Here is a 19,424-nt window from a genome sequence, read left to right on the forward strand (position 1 = left end):
ACAAGCCGGGGGCCTGGGAAACACCCTGAGATGACAAAAGGCCTATAAAAGCCAGGTAAAGGATGCATGCTAAAGCACACTGCTCTGCCTTTTTAATGCAACAAAATGTAAATACGAACATTCACAGGCCCCAAAAAGGTCTGCAGGGTGCATGCATTGCACACCAACACACCAGTGACCAGACACATACAACAAAAGCATGTCTTTAAGACAACCAACATCAGAAAGGCCACCCCCAAAAAGCACACTTCCCCAACTCAATCCAATGCCATCCATGCCCTAAATGAAGTCTAAATTCAACAGACCACACAGAAAACACTAGATTAATAAAGCTGTGGCTACCTGCTCTGATCCTAGTGGATGAAAGCAGGCCTGTTGGCAGACAAGGCCAGGCAAGCTTGCAGGCCTAGGCTTCAAAATGGCCACCAGCCACATGGCCAGGACCAACAACATCAGAAAGGCCACCCCCAAAAAGCACACTTCCCCAACTCAATCCAATGCCATCCATGCCCTAAATGAAGTCTAAATTCAACAGACCACACAGAAAACACTAGATTAATAAAGCTGTGGCTACCTGCTCTGATCCTAGTGGATGAAAGCAGGCCTGTTGGCAGACAAGGCCAGGCAAGCTTGCAGGCCTAGGCTTCAAAATGGCCACCAGCCACATGGCCAGGCCCAACAACATCAGAAAGGCCACCCCCAAAAAGCACACTTCCCCAACTCAATCCAATGCCATCCATGCCCTAAATGAAGTCTAAATTCAACAGACCACACAGAAAACACTAGATTAATAAAGCTGTGGCTACCTGCTCTGATGCTAGTGGATGAAAGCAGGCCTGTTGGCAGACAAGGCCAGGCAAGCTTGCAGGCCTAGGCTTCAAAATGGCCACCAGCCACATGGCCAGGCCCAACAACATCAGAAAGGCCACCCCCAAAAAGCACACTTCCCCAACTCAATCCAATGCCATCCATGCCCTAAATGAAGTCTAAATTCAACAGACCACACAGAAAACACTAGATTAATAAAGCTGTGGCTACCTGCTCTGATCCTAGTGGATGAAAGCAGGCCTGTTGGCAGACAAGGCCAGGCAAGCTTGCAGGCCTAGGCTTCGAAATGGCCACCAGCCACATGGCCAGGCCCAACAACATCAGAAAGGCCACCTCAAAAAAACACACTTCCCCAACTCAATCCAATGCCATCCATGCCCTAAATGATGCTTGAAAATGAAATGCATTCAAAAAACACCAAAAGGAACAGTTGCTTCATCATGCACACACCCATGAGGCCATGCCCATGGCTAGCTCGGGCCTACTACTACTACCCACAACATTTAAAAAAAAAAAAGGAATGATGATAGTTATCAAAAATAAATTGTAGTTACAACAACTGCAATGCCCACAATCAAACAGACACAATAACCACTTACTTGTAAAATATCCTATTCCAAAAATCCTCAAACCCAATTGCAATGATGCAGCAGGCAAAACGAGTGATCTTTCCAGCTCCAAATCCAAAGGCAGAATGAGCAGGAGATGGACAAAGCACTGGGAGGAGCCTGCTGGACAGGAACAGGAAGTTGGAGATTCTGTGTCACTTCCTCCCTCTCCCCACCTTTTTAAAAAAGGACTCCTTGCACAAAAAAGGACAGCCAAATGTCAATGTGAGGAGTTGTTTTCATCCAAAATCAGCATTTGCAGAAGGTTTCATGCTGCTAGAGCTGATATTCCTCTCCAAATTGAAAATTTTACATGTTCGAGTTCTCGAGCTTCACATTACTTCCGCCGGCGTGTCGAAAATGACATGATCGCGTTCTCTTCGTCCCTGTCGCGTTGGATATGACGTGTTTGGGGTCTCTTTCTCCTGTTCGCGTTCGATTAGACGTGCCCGCGTCCTCACCCTCTCGCTCGTGGTGTAGAATGACGTGTTCGAGATCTCTATCTTCTCATACTCGCGCGGTGCATGATCGCGAGAAGAATGACGTGTTCGCGCAACAAATGACGTCATCGCGTGACAATGCGAGCGCAAACTGTTGCGAGACAGCGCAAAATGACTACCAACAATCCAATATCTCGTGGAGAACGCGACCGGGTCGGGAAAACTTGTCAGTGAACGCGGGGATTCAGGTAAGGCGATCGCGCGCACGCAAGAATGTATTTTTTTACAGCGCGAGCAAGAAACAAATTATCGCTAAGCTGCGGAATGCGGAAATTTTGACATTTTCGCGCTTTCCGCGGAACGCGAAAATGCCAAATTATTGCAATTTCCGCGAACGGAACGGAATTTTGGCCCAGGCCTAGTGTGGATGTGTGGTTGGGTGTGCTTGTGTGTGTGTGGTTGTGAGTGTGTGGTTGTGTGTGTGCGGTTGTGTGTGTGTGGTTGTGTGTGTGGTTGTTTGTGGTTGTGTGTGTGGGTGTGTGTGTGGGTGTGTGTGTGGTTGTGTGTGTGGTTGTGTCTGTGGTTGTGTGTGTGGTTGTGTGTGTGATTGTGTGTGTGTGGTTGTGTGTGTGGTTGTGTGTGGTTGTGTGAGTGGATGTATGTGTGGTTGTGTGTGTGGTTGCGACATACTCATTACTGCATATTGAAAAGAACCTTTGCCTTTCTCTCTGGCCGAATTGAATTCCGCTGTGTGGCTTATCCACGGGTTAATCACATTGCCGTTTCCTATGTTTAAATTCAGTTCCTGCATGAAACATTATGCCCTAGGTAGGTATGAACAACTGGTCACTCCCATTTACATACAGGTGCATGAGAGACGGTAAAGAGGTCTATTTGAAAGGTGAGGAATGCACTTCCACACCTGATCACTCTGTAGTCTGTAAGCATATTCAATTGCATGGCGCATGCAATGTGCACGCTCCTAATTTAGCTTGCGCCCTGGAAGAGATTCCAGTGCCAGCTATTATACCCTCTTTCACGCTGCTAGCTAACGGTAGTTATTTGCTTTTAAATAATGAGGCTTGCTGTGGGATGCTAGTGGGAATTCCCTACATAGTGAATGTATCACAGAGAGTAGTCTGCTGTAAGAATGTCCTTCCCCCCCCCCCCCCCGCATGGGCTGCTAGATGTATCCATCTGGCCTTCCATTCCAACCTTGAAAGCGGAGTTCAACAAGATGAGCAGAATAAGGGCACTATTGTCTCAAAAAGAAGTCGCACTGACTTCTTCCCGGGAAACATTTGTCCTTCACGTAGCAAATATGCGCACCGAGGTGCAAGCGCTTTTGAATACTGACCTCCCACTTCATTTTGGTGCCCTGATTCAAACTATCTTTAATGCCTTGTCAAAAACGGGCTTGGCACATTTTTTCAAAATTGTGGGCTCCGGCCTCGTGACCTCCTTCCAAACTATTTTTGGTGTGATACCGGCATTTTTTCATTCTATTTTTTCCAGCGTCGTTGGCGGTCTCCCGTTGATTCTCGCCCTTGTGGCTGGGGTGCTGTTGTTGGTCTGCTTACTACGCAATGGCTGCACAGTTTGTATCACACGACAGCCTGCTCCATCTTCATAACCGGATGCTTGAATATTATAGAACATTGCCACTGGCAACCTTAAGCATAGCCTATGGATTGTCCTTCCGGTTTTCCTACTTTACATGCGTACAACCTGTTTTTCATTGCCTAGATTGTCCATTCGAATGGGCTCTGGATTTGTGCTTGTTGAACTCGGCGTCTCCTGCCCCGGATTATGATCGACTAATGAGTCCCTTAGTGGCTCATGAGTTGGACTGTTCAGGCATCAGGATTATGGCCTGTGGAGCGGCACATGGAGTCCTGGGGAATTGGGACATCGGTACGGCTGCATATGACTTCCTGGCACAGAGTTATCTTGAAGAACACGCCAGTTGTCCTCTGATTGTAATAGAGGCCCCAGTTGTTGAGGAACATGTATGTTCATTTGCCTTACTAGACTGGATGGCAGACACTTTTACAGGACACTCCAATGACTTCCTCTTGGAAGCTGTTGCTACTTACTGTGCCTATACATTGATGGATTAACTTGGATGTCGTCCAACTTTCCTTTGCACAAACTTTTTGGTTTTTTATTCGACATTCGGGCTCTCTGAGCCTTGCCGTTAATTTTTCCATTCAATTTTTTTTCCTTTTATCGTTTTTTTGCCTTCGAACCTTCACTGCCTTTTATATGGATTTCCAATTCGTGCCCTTAGTTCTGTTCTATCAAACTTGAACTCTGCGTCCCTTATTATATCCCTATTTTGCTAGTGGTCCGATCAAGGGGGTTGTAGTGAGGGCTGCGATTTAGATACATACATTGCTATGTTGGCATAAGCACGTTAGATGTTAGAAAGCCATCTTGCCACTTTTTGCTGCCTTTGCACACGACACTGCAGATACATGGTATTATTTGAAAACTACTTGCTCGCCTTTTTCTTCACACAAGAACTGTCTGTTGTTCACATCCCTAGACGTACGCTGCGACCTTGGTCTGAACATTGTGTAAAGAAACAGTCTGGATCGCCAGACAATGCATGTTTTTGAGTTCAGGTTGATCGGCCCACTATTTACCCATAACATGCACGCAGCTGCAAATACCTGAAAGTCGAGTGCTTTTAATATTGCAGACTGCATGCTTTACACACATTCTGAAGAAGAGCTTTCCCAGGAGCAGAGTACACCTGATCCTGTGATGTGATTCCACTAAGCTGATCTTTACGGTATGGGGTTCCCCATTCAAGCCTAGAGACCTTCTACTATTCTAATAATATTAGTTTACTAGCGAAAGGAAGGTGGCTGTATTCCACTGTCATTTATACTATGATTTCTCATTTCATTTTCTATGGTATTGTAACAATGATGATGGTTTTGATTTTAATCATTTGTCTGCTTATGTTAGCCAAAGTACTGCATCTTAGGACACGTAGTTTATAAAATAAACCTTTTAAACTTTACCGTGTCTCTGATTACTCTTGTTGTGGACTGATATGAGAATAATTACGAACAGGTATTTCTGATTCCCACCATTCCTGAGAGTACTCTTAGTCGCTTGTTCTGGGTTGTCTATACATTGGGACCTCCGAGATAATACGGATAACGAATGGGACACTGATGCTGGTCGGATAGGGGTTCTGGGTTCTGAGTTGAGTTTTTGGTACACCACAATTCACTGAGGTCCTTGTTTCCTGCGCATAGTTCTGTGCATGAGCAGAATCCCTGCAACAGTGTGGTTGTGTGTGTGGTTGTGTGTGAGTGTGTATGTGGTTGTGTGTGTGGTTGTGGTTGTGTGTGTGGTTGTGTGTGGTTGTGCGTGTGCTTGTGTGTGTGGTTGTGTGTGTGTGGTTGTGGTTGTGTGTGGTTGTGTGTGGGTGCGGTTGTGTGTGTGGTTTGGGTGTGTGTGTATGTGGGGTTGGGTGTGGTGTGTGTGGTTGTGTGTATGTGGTTGTGTGTGTGGTTGTTTGTGGTTGTGTGTGTGTGGCTGTGTGTGTGTGGTTGTGTGGTTGTAGTTGTGTGTGTGGTTGTGTGGGTGTGGTTGGGTGTGTGGTTGTGTGTGGTTGTGTGTGGTTGTGTGTGGTTGTGTGTGTGGTTGTGTGTGGTTGGTTGTGTGTGTGTGGTTGTGTGTGTGTGGTTGTGTGGGTGTGGGTGTGGTTGTGTGTGGTTGTTTGTGTGGTTGTGGTTGTGTGTGTGGTTGTGTGTGTTTGTGTGTCTGGTGGTGTGTGGTTGTGGTTGTGTGTGTGGTTGTGGGTGTGGTTGTGTGTGTGTGGTTGGTTGTGTGTGGTTGTGTGTGTGTGGTTGTGTGTGGTTGTGTGTGTGTGGTTGTGTGTGGGTTGTGGTTGTTTGTGTGTGTGTGGGGTTGTGTGTGGTTGTGTGCATAGTTTTGTGTGTGGTTGTGGGTGTGGTTGTGTGTGTGGTTGTGTGTGACAGTAATACTAAAAGCATCTCAAAATAAAGGAACACAAACATCGAGTTTGTGGAAAGAGAAAGCAAGTTGTAAGTCAAATGGGCGCAGCTAAGCATTAACACAACAACAAAACAAACAAGATCACTTAGCGAAGCCTGAGGGCTGATAATGGATACACACAGCCCATCATCTTAAGAGTTCAATTGCAGCCAATGTGCACTCAAGCCTGCCCCTCCTTGTGAGTTGCACCCCATATTTCATGAGTTGTAACTGTTTCACCCACCATAGCGCTTTGAGATCTAAAGCGCTACATAGGTCTAAATGATTAACTAGTCGCCAACATGCTGTGCTTTTAAAGAGAATGTGCCAAAAGTTTCCAGCTTCCTCATCATATCCTCATGAAAGCGACAACGAAAGGACTGCCTGAATGGTGCAACGGACATGAAGCAGTCGCTGCGATCAGAAATAAACACTGTGAACGTTGTCCAGTTTCACAGTAACATTTCCTTAATGTTCTTTAAGTCACAAAACATAAATACTAAAAGCATCTCAAAATAAAGGAACACAAACCTCGAGTTTGTGGAAAGAGAAAGCACATTAGAAGTCAAACGAGCGCAGAAAAGCATTAACACAACAACATGTTCTTTGATGTTTGATGTTCTTTGAAAGAGAACATTAAAGGGGCGCCGCGAAAGTGATTGCGTGCGAAAGTGATCACGGGCGCTTAAGGAGCATGACGAGGTTTGCCAGCCTCTGCTCCTAAGCGCACGCCCGCGCACAAGCACTGTAGCTCTAGGCTGGCCATGGTAGCATTTTTTGAGCCCTCACTAAAAGTCTCGCCAGACCAGCGCATGCGCTGGGTCAGGTGAGACCTAAAAACGTTGCATCGTGTTAAAGATGTGCACGAGATTGCCCAAGAGTTACTTAAGTGGCAGGCTGAAAACAAGAACAACATTACACAATGTTATACGCGTTTTATACACGTACAGAGTTATACAAACTATAGAAAGGAGGCTAAGCAAAATAAACCAGGTTCCTCTTGCCGACCCAAAATATCATCTTAGCGCTTAGAAACGGCCGCCGTGAAGTAAACCTCTGTTCATTGTTAACTTCTTACATGCACCTTCTAAGGCCAAAAATCAGTGGTACTTAAAAAATACCACTAGTTGCCTGTAATAATTTGTTACAGAGAAGGAGTGAAGTTACAGTATCGCACTGCACTGAGCCCCACAGCATGGTAACAGAAAAATGAACCCGTGCGAGGGCTTTGCTCATATCAAGCACATGGAGAGCAGGTTCTGCAATCCTTTAGGTTGATCCGGGGCTGTACTGAAGACATGATTTAAAGGTCTGCTTACAGAAAGGGGGCACTGAAAAGGATACAATAAACAGTGAATGCTCTTTGGGAGCGAGGAACTCGAGCTGGAGAGCATAATATAAATTACGCAATAAAGTAGAAAGCAAGCAAATGTGAGTTACAAACCACAACAAGCTAATGGCAAGCAGTGGGTGGAATGCATTCCCAGGGAAGCTTTCAGAATGTCCCCAAGATGTCTTTAGCACACCAGACAGTATCGCTGTCTGATAGGCTTCGACCTAAACTGTGTGGCACAGAGAGGAATTAAATGGAACTTTTACACAAGGTATTTATCTTTAAGTACATTTGTTTCTTCTAGGGGTGCTAATTTTGCACTGTAGCACACCAAAAGATTGTTCCCTGTTCAGTCGGCCCTCTGGGAAAACATGCAAATTTTACTGAAGAGATGCCAGGTGGGGGTTTAATGGGGTTGTAGCGGCAAATCCGAGAAGCCAGGTCCCCGACCTCTTCTGTTTGCGTGGCTTGTGTGACAGGGACGCTAGGACTCAGTGGGGCAGGGAGCACACACTGTCCCCCGCCTCGAGTCATAGATTCTGTTTTCCGTGGGGGTGATTCGGTTTCACTAGTAGTTCACCAGACTCTACCTGAAGACAGACGTTTCTAGGGGTCCAGAGTATGACGTTTTTTATTTGGTGCGCACACGGCACACTGACAAACCCCTGAAGAGCCGCACAACGAGGCCCCCGCTCGAAGGCCTGCCGCGCATTGCTGCTCCCTGCCCACACAATATCCCCAATGAAGTTTGCGATGCCTCTGTGACTCGCTCCTCCCCTCCGCTGTGCCAGATCCGATGCAAAGAGTTGGTGCTGCTTTGCATCGTGATGCCATACCTCAGCTGCTATCTCACACGACCGCCTTCACTCTGAGAAGCATATTCAAAATCAGTTTTGAAGTGTGAAATTTTGCCATAAACAGCGGCTAAATGCACCTGCCATATTTGTGTTCAGGATGTAACGATGAAAGAGGAATAAAAACGTTGGTGGTGTCTATGGCGAGCGCAAAAGCGCACAGCTTGCTTCATCTCTCTCTCTCACCCTTGCTTCCAGGCCGGCATCGACTATGGCAGCAGCAGCTGCTTCGACCCGCACAGTCACTCCTCCGAGCGCAGGCAAAGGACCCGTTAAGGACAAGCCACCTTCTGGTAAACCGAAGACTGCAGCGCCATTTGGTGCCCAGACTATGGCAGCGACGCCAGAAAGGCCCAAGCTCGATGCAACCAAGAAAGGTAGGAGGGTGATTACTATAGAGGAACAAGCGCTCGCCAGACACGCAGGCATCCGCTGTTTATTTTTGCATCGTGCTTTCAAAAGTGAAAGCAAGATGCAAAAATAAACACGTGGCGCCCAGTCTACTTTTTTGTCCGGTCCAATCAAAGAGCCGCACTGGTGCGTGCAAGGCAGTGTGACAAAGCCTCTGATAAGAAACGTGGTCACGACAACCGTAATGCAGGTGAGCCAGTCCTGGTCTTTGATTGGGCCAGTCCGGGTGCGCCGGTCAAAAAAGGGAAAAGGAGGCACCCTGGAAAGCTTATTCCCAATGGCAGCGCACCGTTTAACATAAACGGTGACGCGAGCCAATGGGAATAAGGGGCGGGGCTTCAAGCCCTTTACAGAAACTACTCATATGCATTAAATCTCGCCGAGCGAGCTGAGCATGTGCGCAGCAACGCTAGGCGAGACCTAAAATGGGCAATAGTCACATTTGCCCAATTACAGGTCACATATGGCCTGGCACAAACGGAAAAGTTTCGCTATATGCAGATCAGACAGGCACTCACAGCACTGATATCACAGGGTACGCAGCTGGCGGAATCTTCCCCACTAGAAGATAGGCTCTTATCCGACCACTTTACTAAAAAGGCCATTTCACAAACATATAGGAAACTAATTAAAAATCATCCAGACCCCACTGCAGCCCTCAAAACCAAATGGGAATCGGAAGTAGCTGAGTTAGACGATGCAGATTGGCAAGAGGCACTTGCATCCCCTAAGGAGGTGGCGATATCATCCAAATTCAAATTGATACAACTAAAAATCTTGCATCGCACCTACTACACCCGGACACTCCTTCACAGAATTGACAAGACAGACACACCACTATGCCTTAGACAATGTGGCACATTAGGCACACTCTTCCACACCCTCTGGCTCTGTCCAGAAATTACGAGTCATTGGAGGGCGGTAATGCGCTCCCTCTCACAGGTTACGATGGTCACAATTCTCCCAGAACCAAAAAGATGTCTTCTTAATGTATGGGAGCCCACAGATCTCAACAATACAGCTCAGGACTGGGTATCACTGGGCATGTTACTAGTGAAGCGAAATATTGCGCAGCACTGGGAATCCCGACAGACTCCTACCCTTCACCAGTGGTGTAAAGACATGGACAATACAATGGTAGTGGAGAAATCAGTCTACATGCACAGAGGGTCTCCCAAAAAATGGATGGGGGTTTGGGGCGGATGGAATACCTACAGAGGCAATATATGTGAACCTCCACATGAGGAATCTGAATCGGATGCAAGTGAATGACTGGAACACAATGTTTAAAAGAAGGACTACGAGATACTAAGCATGTTGATTGCCCACTACCAATCATCCACTCCATTTCTAACTATCGAATGTATACCAGTAATCTATTGTATAATCCCCATATCACGCTACATGTACTGTCAAGTCCTATTGGATTATGTATAATTGTTACATCGCTTAAAATGTCAATAAAATGTTTTTTTTTAAAAAGTGTGTTGTTATTTAATTACCTTGTAGTTTTTAGTGTTACTGAGGAAGTGCAGAATGTGCATCATTTAATTTCGCATGATTTTGTGAACTCTGTGGCAAAATTACAAAAAAATGCAAATATGTCATTTAGCGCTTTATTTTCAAGAGTCATGCTAGCTTGAATCAGTTTTTCACACAATTATGCATTTCATGCTAAAGAAATTGTGCAAAAAAACAAATGCACCACAAATAACAGCTTCATTTGCGGTAACTTTTTACTGTGACTGGGGCATAACTACGTGACATGGAGTAATTTTGAAGATTCAATTTAACAAGCATGATGGGAAATTCTCAAAATTACACCAGCGGAATTTTTATTTTGCCCAGGTCTAGTTGTTGGTTATTGATCTAAATATTGCAGGGTAATAAGCATTGCATTTGGTGTGGGAGTTATGGTTTCCATGATTATGTAACTATAACTATACATTAACTGTTTTTTTAAGTGAAGATAATTTTTTTTAAACATACGATAAGTTGTTATAACTAGAGATAACCATAATCTTTTTTCAGTGTTTTTCATTTATTTATTTCATATACCACTTCCAACAGTTGGACACAGAGCCTGATGTCCAACTGCCCTTGGTCGGCCAATCCTTACTGCACACCAGTTGAAGAAAGAGTGTGTGTAGTGTGGGTTGGGCCAACCTGCTGTGGGCAGCTCACTTCTGTCATTTACGACCTCCGGTGCAACAATGGTTGGCCAAGCTCTGCAACCAATCCACTGCACGTGGCCTTCCCGGCCTAGCTGGTTATAGAGACAAGCTTTTTATTTGACTTTATGTGGTATTTTGATGAGGCCTGACCGAAGTCATAAGGCATTTGGTCAGGCCCTGTGACTAGCCTGACCCAGACGACCAACTCCTGTTGTACAGGGCCAAAACCTCCGCACATGGCCAGAAGCCATGGGGCTTGGTCGCTAGGGCTGGCCTACAGCTAGGTGCTGTAAACAACCGACCATGGGCTGCCAACGGGCATGCGCAGCAGGGGCTGAATTCAGGGCCTGACCTTCAACCAGGCCCGGTCTCCAACCCTCTACAGGCAATCAATCTACACAGCACATGGCCTTTGGCCACGCACAACGGGGTTTGCCTCGCAGGACGTAGCACAGAGACAAGCACTTTTATTTATTTTTGTGTTGTTCTTAAATGAAATGCTTTTGTGGAGGGTGTTTCATGTTTCTTAATTATTTTGTATAACTGTAGTGGCAACAGCAACTTAGAAACGTTAACTTTTTTTTTCTTTATTAATGGAATTTTCAAAATGTGTTTCTCCATCATTTTGTTCCCGATACAGGGAATTCTCTCCCGCATCAGATGTTCGTTTTGCACCCAATGTAACAGTGTAGATTATTTTTGAAAGCTTCCTACAGTAACTCCATTGGAACACTCGGAGTTTGTTGGATTTGTGGCTTCTTGGTTCTTTTCTCCTTTGCAAGAACCTCCCGTAAGCCCTCCCATGCTTCCTCTTCAGGTGTTGACGCCCGATAATGTTCCAAATGAGGACTGTCCTTTTGGAGCTTTTGGTTTGATAATTTGCAGATGACCCGACGTGCATTCAGCTTCTTCTCCCCTGGTGGAATCATGACGAAGTCCCATACGCTGGAGTGTTGTTATTCACTCTTCACAAGGTATGGACTGCTTCCTCCTCCTTCCCTTGTACTGCATGTAATAAAACTTCTTAAGGATGCTAGCCATGCCCACCAGGTGTGTAAGTCAATGTGCTCTGTGGTTTTCCATTCTGAAAGAATGAGTTTGTTGTCCATCTACAGGATATATTTCGAATATAGCTTTATTTTGTCACACCAGTGTTAGGAATTTGCACTGCTCCTCAGGTACTTAATTTACCATCTTCACAACAGGCACTTAATGTGTATGACTTCTTATTGAAACAAACAAGTGCAAACACACTTTTTAATTCTGAATGTATGAATCCTGAAAATACTGTTCAACTCCGAAGACCATATCCTATAGTGTTGTGCTAAAATACCTCTAGTTTAGTCTTTTGTCTGCTTCCCAGGAATAACAGGCTGCGAAGTCTCAGAAATTCTGACAAAGTCGGATCTGCACCAATTATGTATCACAATTAATTAGTAAGGACGCTATCGACCACAAGAAACCTATATTCAATCAATCAATCAAAGCTTTATTTCGACATGTAATGTCATAAAAGCACAAAATACATGAAAACAATTACAAATTCATTTTTAAGACATGTCGTAAGAAAAATCCAGTTAGGTAATATACAATAAATATCTAAAAATGTATTAAATTTTACAGCTTTGGGAGTTAAAAAAAAAGATAAAAGGATTTAGCTGGAGCTAATAAATCTCTGTCTCATTAGCCATGCCCAACCTAGGAATTTGGCCACCCCACAAACTATGGTAGTGTTAGTAGAGGTTTTAAGGATTCTCATAGCATCAATGTGATCCCTTGTTCCTAGGAGTAAACAAACAGGCCTAAGCCATTTCATTCTAGGTAACAAATAGGCTGGGCATGCGAAGAAAAAATGAGAGAAATTTTCATTAGCGCCAGAGCAGAATGGACAGTCTGGAAGAGTCTTGTGGGGGGGTTTCCACTTGCTAGTACGATCACGTAGCGGGAGTGTCCCGAATCTGAACTGAATAAAAAGAGATCTATCCTTAGGCTTGGTGATGAAATCAAGGTAAGGTTCTAAGAGAGGAGTAAGTTTGTGCTGGTAAAAAACCTCAATCAACCTTCCAATGTTAGGATCTCTTTGTTCCGAAGCATCCACCCATGCCCAGAAAGCTCGTTTGGCTTCCTCCTTTGATATTGGTGCCCCCACGGGCCGATCAGACGTGAGGCCGATTGCGACCAAAAGTTTTTTAATATTCGTGAGCCACTCGATTTTATGAGCTCCTTGCATATTCATAACCTCCCTGAGCCCATCGACATAGTTCGAAAGCTCAGGGGTGCGCCACAGGCGCGCCCAGTATAACAGAGGGCGAAGGGTGGCTAGATCTCTAATTGAGCGCCTGCCAAAGTCGCTCAAGAGTGGTTTGGTTGGGGTACCCCTAGGGAGAGATACAAGTTCTCTAAAGAACTTGTTTTCGTTGGTCACGAGTAAGTCGACACAGCTGAAGCCCCATAGTTCCGCGCCATAAAGTGCACTACCCACCGCCTTTGCGGCATAGATGTTTAATACTGGGGCAATGGGTTTAGTGGTAGAGGCCCGGAATTCCTTTCCCAAGGCTCCAGTTACCCGTTTAAGATTAAGTGCCATTTTATCTATGTGGGGCTGCCATTTGAGCCTGTCAGAGATTCTGATTCCCAAGTAATCAAACTCCCTGACATGCTCCAGTGGTTTCCCATCTAGGGTCAGAGTGGAGCCGGAGGATCTTGAAGGATTGAAGTAGAGGAGTTTAGTTTTGGCGGTATTGATGACTAGACCTCTCTGCTCGCAGAACAAAGAGAAGCGCTGTAAAAGCTTCTGTAGTCCTGACGGTGTTTTTGAAATTAAAAGTGTGTCGTCCGCAAAAAGAAGGGCGGGGACTTTGTCACCCGCCAAAGCGGGGACATCCGCTTCAACTTCAAGCAGAAAGGAGACCACGCCATTCACAAACAATGTAAAAAGTGTTGGTGCCAAGACACAACCTTGGCGAACCCCTCTGTTCACTGGTATTTTATTGGTTTTCTGGCCCTGGGTCCCCCATCTAATACAAGCGAAGTTCTCTTCGTGCATTCGAATAAGGAGTTTCAAAATGTAGGAGGGGATTCCCAGCTCCTCCAGAATCCGCCACAAGCGGTCACGAGGGACCAAGTCAAAGGCGATCTTAAGGTCGATGAACGCAAGATATAGAGCGCCCTTACCGATGGTTACCGTCTTCCAGTAGAGAAGCATTAGCCTAAATGCTTGGTCAATTGTACTGGTACAAGCCCTAAAGCCCGCCTGGAACTTTGTTAAGATCCCTTTTTCATCCACCCAGGAATGTATCCTCTCCAGGAGAACCCTACCGACCAGTTTCTGGCCAGAGTCGATAAGGCTAATTGGGCGATAGTTCGCCGGGTCTCCCCTGGAGCCCTTCTTAAAAATGGGGATTACTTCTGCACCTTTCCAAGACTCAGGCACCGGAGATCCATTCAATAAACCATTGGTAAAAATTGTAAAAAACATAGCCCAGCCCTCGGTGTTAGCTTTAAAAAGGTCTCCCGGGATGCCATCTGGTCCTGGAGCCTTGGCGGATACAATCTTGTCAATGGCAATTTGAACCTCTTTCTCCTCAATCCTTGGAAATGAAATAGGGTCGGGAAGTTCAGCTGTGGGCCTTAGGCAGGTGGGAGGATCAACCGCATCCTCCACACCCGCATACAGGTTCCTAAAATGGTTGAACCAATCCCTGTCCGTAATGTGGTTAGGGATTTGGGCCTGGTCATGGTTGGTAGATCTTCTCAGGATAGACCAAAATAGCTCGCCATTTTTTGCGTGGCTCGCTAATATTAGTGAAATCTAGCGCTGTTCGTCCCAGTCTTTCTTAGCGGAAGCGAGTGCTTGCTTATAGAGCAACCTCGCTTGCCTGACCTCACCAGGGTTGCTAGATTTAATTGCAAAGATTAGGCTATTTTTCTTTATTCTGCAATCTTTGTTGAACCACTCGTTTTCTGACTTGACTCTAGGAGTAGGTTTTTTCCTATGGTCAAGGAACAGAGTGCCAATTGCGTTCATAGTTTCCTCATAGACTATGGTGTGACTAGGCTTGTCCTTAGGTACTGAAGAAAGCCTAGTGGTATAGTCAATAAGGATATTCTCCAGCGTGACAAGTTTTGTATCGCTAAGGGCAATTTTAGACCATTTAAGGAATCTGCCGCAATTAGAGGGCTGGAATTTCTTAGTCATCATTTGCATTCCTGAATGGGAGGTTGTATCCTGTCTATACCAAATCTCCCGCATACTGAGGGACAGGGGGTTATGGTCGCTGTTGATTGAAGGTGTTACGATCATGTCGACAACAAATTTCCATCCCCTCCTGTCGATCAGGATGTAATCAATTCTACTTTGGCTGCCAACCCTATTAAAGGTATTAGCGCCCGCTAGATCGGAGGGTGTACGCCCATTGGCAGCTCTTAAGCCAAATTCTAATACTAGGGCGTTCATTTGAATTACGGCCGGGGACCATCTTTTTACGGGGTTGAGAGAAAGTAAGGGGATGCTCCATCTGGTGTCCTCATCTTGTATGCCCAATATGTCTTCTGTGGCGAGTGGTTCGAAGGAACAATTAAAATCACCGGCGACAAGAAGATAAGAGTTGGGAGGGCATGTGGAAAGTATTTCTGAGAGGACTGTGATGGTGGACGACTTGGCACCCCCTTGGGTACCCCGAGAATAGACATTGAAAAGTTCCCAAGAGGAACAGCTCTGAGTACCTTTGATAGAGAGTCTCATTATATCAGGCGTGGAGCGGCTATCAATGGTGACCTTCAGATTAAGATCTGCCCTGATCCAGACCATGAGGCCGCCAGAGGGGCGCCCACGGCCTGATGCGATGGCTGATGTAAAGAAGCAGCAGAACCCCGGCTTATACAGTGGATCGACACTCCAGGTTTCCTGGAAAATGCATATGTCATATTCCTCTATAAATTCATTCCAGTCAGGGAGATCTAGCTTGTTACGTAAACCAGCTACATTCCAGGAGACAATCTTGAGAAGACTAGGAATAAACACCCCGGGAGTAGGAGCGCTTAGGGAATGGGTTTGGAGGGGATCGGGGTTAGTAGTGGACCTCTTAGGTATGGTTAATGGGGTGAGTGAATTCGGGCCCAGGTGGTCGGAGAGTGTAATAGGCTCTAGTGAACAGCAGCCTGAGAAAGGCGGAGGAGTGGCTGGAATAAGTTTACTGTCCTCCAGTCAGTCAACAGCCTCTAGGCTGCTGTAGCGATTTTCCGTGGGGATAAGATCTAAGGGCAGGGGGGGTGTAGACCAGCTCCCCAATGGAAGACATCTCCCTTTTCTATGTACGACTGTCCATGGTTCCGTAAAATGCCCGGGGGGATAAAAATAAGTTAAAGGGAGAGCTGAGATGCATGATCCTAAGGTGGTGGGCCTCCAATGGCAGATATGCTCAACAGTTTTAGTGTCATTAAAATTAATTAAAATACAATCCCCCTTATGTTCTTGGCCAGATGGCCTACCCATGGGACCCTTCTTACCATGAGAATTTTGGCGCTAATGTGCGGCGGTAATGGTCTGTTTTTGTTGAGCCAGTGTACAACCCTGTTCCTTAGGGTTGTAGATGACTCAACTGCGTTATTGGCCAGTTCAGGGACTCCTGCTAGAATTACAACATAGGGAGCAGTTTCAGGTGGTAAGTTGGGAATGTTAGCCCTAGTAGGGGACCTAGGTGTCAGTGGCCTAGCAACCTCTTTCGATTCAGTTATACTAGGCAGGTTAGGTTTCCTAGGATTACGGGCTGGAGTGGGCATATTAGTTGCAGTTGTGGGTTGGCTTTCAAAGTGGGCTGTTGATAGAACTTTGGGGGCCAACAGGACTTTCTTTGCTCTAGGATTAGCAGATGTAATTGGGGCCTCTAAGTGGTGAGTGGTGTTAGACGCGAAAGACAGTCCCCCTATGATGCGTTCAATCCTGGCTAGATACTGTTCAATTTTAAGTAATCTGTCCTCCACAGGACAAAGGGAGGACCTAATTACGTCCCGTATGTCATATAAGTGCGATGGATCTAGGGTCCCTCCCTGGCCCACTTCACTTTGCCCCCCTCCCTCGTCCTGGCTTATTATCCTAATTGGTGATAAGTTAGATTGAGGGGCAGGGTTATCCGATAAAACCACCTGCAGGGATTGCTCAGGAGCGTCAGGGGTTTGATTCGATTTCCCAATTTGATTTGGCGCTTTATGTTTACTTTTGGTGTATTTGCCCTTTCTGCCAATATTGGGTGGACGCCCTTGTTTGCTTTTGGGAATTGCCCCAGGATTACGTTCTCGAAGCTGTCTAGTACTACACTCAGGGGCTGTACTAGGGGCAGTTGGCAGCGGGCAAGGGGATAATAGCAAGGAGTCGAGGGCCATGGACTGGTCCTCCACCGGGTCATCAGCAACCATTCCACTGGCTGGCAAGTCCTGGGCCGTTAAATCCACATCGGATCCAGCTGTACTTGTGGGGGATAGAGTTTGTCGTGCTGGAGATCGTGCATTAACAAGGTATCCCAGGGAGGACCTCCTGGCTGCTGCAAGGTCCTGGGAAACACGACGCTCCAGAAACATGATTTCTTGATCAATGACACTGTTGACCTTTGTAACAAATTGGTCCATTGTCCCTGAAAGATGTGCATTGGCCACCCTGGCTTTGGCGTCCTTTGGTGGCATAGTAATGACCAAAGAGTGAGCTACAGGCTAGCCTAGCACAACACAAGCAGTAACAATAATTACAAAGGTATTCTACTTCATATAAAACTGTAGCTTGCAAAAGGCCTGGTATAACAATAGGACGACAGTACCTTGGGTTATGTAGCGTGTGAGAGGCGTTAGAGGAATTGCCCAGTCCAGTCCGTTCCGGGCAGTGACGGGCAAGGACGGGCCCGGCCGCTTTTACGGAGCTCCGGCGCTCCCAGATGACGTGGGTCGTTGCGCCGCTGGCAAGGGATGCTGGGAGATGGTGTTCCGTTCAGCCGTTCCCCTCACGGCGATGGTGGAAGAGAAATAGCGCTGGAAGCCCGCGTCTAAAGAGCCGTTCACCTCACGGCTGGTGAGTAGATTGGAAGAAGAAATTATGTCAGCCTCTGGTCTCTAAGCGCGTCCCGCGCTGCGGAGGCACCCGGCCGCTTTTACGGAGCTCCGGCGCTCCCAGATGACGTGGGTCGTTGCGCCGCTGGCAAGAGATGCTGGGAGATGGTGTTCCGTTCAGCCGTTACCCTCACGGCGATGGTGGAAGAGAAATAGCGCTGGAAGCCCGCGTCTAAAGAGCCGTTCACCTCACGGCTGGTGAGTAGATTGGAAGAAGAAATGATGTCAGCCTCTGGTCTCTAAGCGCGTCCCGCGCTGCGGAGGCACCCGGCCGCTTTTACGGAGCTCCGGCGCTCCCAGATGACGTGGGTCGTTGCGCCGCTGGCAAGAGATGCTGGGAGATGGTGTTCCGTTCAGCCGTTACCCTCACGGCGATGGTGGAAGAGAAATAGCGCTGGAAGCCCGCGTCTAAAGAGCCGTTCACCTCACGGCTGGTGAGTAGATTGGAAGAAGAAATGATGTCAGCCTCTGGTCTCTAAGCGCGTCCCACGCTGCGGAGGCACCCGGCCGCTTTTACGGAGCTCCGGCGCTCCCAGATGACGTGGGTCGTTGCGCCGCTGGCAAGGGATGCTGGGAGATGGTGTTCCGTTCAGCCGTTCCCCTCACGGCGATGGTGGAAGAGAAATAGCGCTGGAAGCCCGCGTCTAAAGAGCCGTTCACCTCACGGCTGGTGAGTAGATTGGAAGAAGAAATGTCAGCCTCTGGTCTCTAAGCGCGTCCCGCGCTGCGGAGGCACCCGGCCGCTTTTACGGAGCTCCGGCGCTCCCAGATGACGTGGGTCGTTGCGCCGCTGGCAAGGGATGCTGGGAGATGGTGTTCCGTTCAGCCGTTCCCCTCACGGCGATGGTGGAAGAGAAATAGCGCTGGAAGCCCGCGTCTAAAGAGCCGTTCACCTCACAGCTGGTGAGTAGATTGGAAGAAGAAATGATGTCAGCCTCTGGTCTCTAAGCGCTAACCTATATTCTTTAGTGGTAGTAAGAAGAGTTAACAACTGGGCTGTGAAGTGCATGTTTTTAATCGCTTAGTACATCTGAGGAGGTGTTAAAGGGACAGTTATGCAACAACAAATTGCATTACTTATGTTATAGTATTACTAATATCTACATTTTGGAAGCTCCATTATATCCTAAAACTATTTGCACAGTTTGTAGCAGTCTACCTTATAATGTGTGTAATGCAAGAATACATTAATGACTTACGCTTTCACAGTGCTTTCTGTCACAGGCTGTGACCTCGTAGCACTAAAAATCCACAAGCCACTATTCCCCACTGCACCAACCAAATTTCATTCTGTGGCTCTCTTGTTACACACAGACCTCTGCAGTGCATTAACTAATAGAGGTTAACAACTGTTTAACATTTATTTTTCATTTAAGCTACCCATTATTTTATATGTAGCTACCTCATGGTGAAAGACCTAAAAAACTAGCAAAATAATTTGGGGCTGATTTATGAGAGGCTTGAGCTGCCGGAGCATCATTTTTTTAAGCTCCTGTGGCAAAAGCATAGCAATCGTATCTATGAGGCGAAGCAAAGTCACCCTGCGGGGCTGAGTGGACTCATACATATGGAGTAAGACAAAGCAGTGCAAGTCGCTGCCTTGCCTTAGTCTGTCAAGTAGGAGTTCCATGGGCATTGCGGTGAGTGTTCCCACGCAACACCCA

The 19,424-nt window shown here is 46.7% G+C and overlaps 1 long non-coding RNA gene across 8 annotated transcripts in view; it reads left to right on the plus strand.

Moving 5' to 3' along the window:
• The window catches only part of LOC146870524 (uncharacterized), a 169,164-nt gene that overhangs the window by 98,402 nt on the left and 51,338 nt on the right, over nt 1-19,424 (plus strand). For 5 of the 8 annotated variants that reach the window (XR_014978305.1, XR_014978304.1, XR_014978303.1 and 2 more), the window contains one exon: nt 11,483-11,639. The exons of 2 other annotated variants lie outside the window; for them this stretch is intronic. This is a non-coding gene — a long non-coding RNA (uncharacterized LOC146870524). Of the gene's footprint in view, nt 1-8,278; nt 8,458-11,482; nt 11,640-19,424 lie in introns of all 8 variants that reach the window. One more of the 8 variants, XR_014978301.1, reaches the window with a different exon arrangement.

Source organism: Triturus cristatus, chromosome 1_1 (assembly GCF_964204655.1).
Source record: "Triturus cristatus chromosome 1_1, aTriCri1.1, whole genome shotgun sequence".
Taxonomy (NCBI): Eukaryota; Metazoa; Chordata; class Amphibia; order Caudata; family Salamandridae; genus Triturus; species Triturus cristatus.